This window comes from Octodon degus, unplaced genomic scaffold (assembly GCF_000260255.1).
Source record: "Octodon degus isolate 3935 unplaced genomic scaffold, OctDeg1.0 scaffold00277, whole genome shotgun sequence".
Lineage (NCBI taxonomy): Eukaryota > Metazoa > Chordata > Mammalia > Rodentia > Octodontidae > Octodon > Octodon degus.
The window spans coordinates 2,412,148-2,414,031 of NW_004524853.1; positions in this window are offsets into that span (position 1 = coordinate 2,412,148).

A 1,884-nucleotide genomic window follows, 5' to 3' on the forward strand; every position below is an offset into this window, starting at 1 on the left:
AATTATTTTTTAAAAATGTGACTAAGACAGATAAACGTAAAAAATAATTATTAAAATACAAAGAAATGTTGGGAAGATAGCTCAGCTAAGCACCTGCTTACATAAGTGCAGGGACCAAGGTTCAATCCCCAGCACCATAGCACCACCCCTCTGGTGAGCTGAGCCTGTCAGCAAGACCAGGCATGGTGGTACACACCTGTAAGCCCAGCCCTGGCAAGGCTAAAACAGGAGAATCACTGTGAATCTAAGCTGGGTAGTGAGACCTTTTATTGGATGAAATGGACTAATCAAAAAGAAAGTTATTGAAGTGGATGATTTTATACAAAATGTACCTCAAAAACATAAAAAGAGTTTTTAAAAAAGAAGGGCTGAGAGTCTAAGAAAACTAATCGCAATTGGAAAGATGTAGGACAGAATGTGGGTTCTGGGGCTCAGAAAATCATACTCCAGTGTCTCACTGAAACAGGAAAAAGATAATAAAAGCATACAAATTAACTTGAAGAACTTCATTATTTTTTAACTACAGTGCAAAAGGTTTTAAAAATGTTGCTTTCTATGCCCATGAAATATAAAAGGCTGCTGTAATCGTAGATGATTCTACAATGTGTCACATGTCCAAGGGATGTGAAGATGGTGCAAGTCACATCTAGAAGGAAATATTCTACCTTTCACTTACTTTTAAGATAAATTTTAAATTTCACTTAGTATAACTTATTACTTGCAAATGTATGTATACAAAATGTGGAACTAATTTTTGAGGCATGCAGATATTCAATATGCCTTTGCAAAAGTTTTGATAATTGTCACTGAGAAATTCTTTTTGTTAAAGGTTTGGGTCAGCACAGGGAAAAACTACAGAGAGGTACATCTTTAAGAAGCAAACCTTTGGGAAGGACCTTGGTAACTGGAGGTGTGGGCTCAGATTGGATTGAGAGACTCTGGGCTCTTTCTGCTTTCTGCTTTTTGGCATATGCGGTGACTGTTCTTTTCTGCCACATGACTGTCATCCTTGTCTCTGGCACCTTGACCAGAGATCAAAAGCTATGGACCTCCTGGGTCATGCAGTTTAATTTCCAAATTCAAGAGAAAATACTCTTTCTATTTTCTTTTATTGAGAAACAAATATCAATGAGACAGTTTCCAAGTTCATTAATAAGAAATTTTCAATAATTAATACATTACACATTGTTACCTTCTCAGCGGTCATCCATATAGTCACTTAATACTGTAGCACGATAACCCACCTGGATTTCATCCTCCAGCTAGTGCTTGGCTTTTCTTCTTTCCTTCTAATTGGATTTCTTTTCTTTCCTTTATATTTTATATTTGTTTTATTATTTTGTATTATATTACAAACATTTTTAATATGAATATTTTGGGGTTGTGGAACAAATCATTTGCATTTCCATTACTTCTTATGGAGACATTCTTTTTATATACACGTGTTTTGGATTATAAGCATGTTTCTAGAATGAATTATACTCATAAACCAGGATTTTGTTATACTCAGCTTTTCAATGTCAATCTTTTTATTCCCATAATTTTATTGAGAAACAAATAGCAATGAGACAGTTTCAAACCAAATTGGTAGGACAGTTTCAATAATTAACATATTGCATACGTTCTTCCTAGTGGTTAATTACTGTCCAAGACGCTGACATGATATTCTATTTACAAACACTGTTAGAACAAATCCCTCTATTCATTAAGAGAGTGTAACTATATGTCTATCCTAACCATTTTGAATACACAGATACAAAATGGACATTTGTCTGTATACCCTTGTTTTGTTTAGTTCTGTTATTTGAATATTATAGGTGTGTTAACTCAGCAAAATATTCTAAAAGAGTCCAGTAGTCCATAATAGTATTGGGTCTTCTGCTT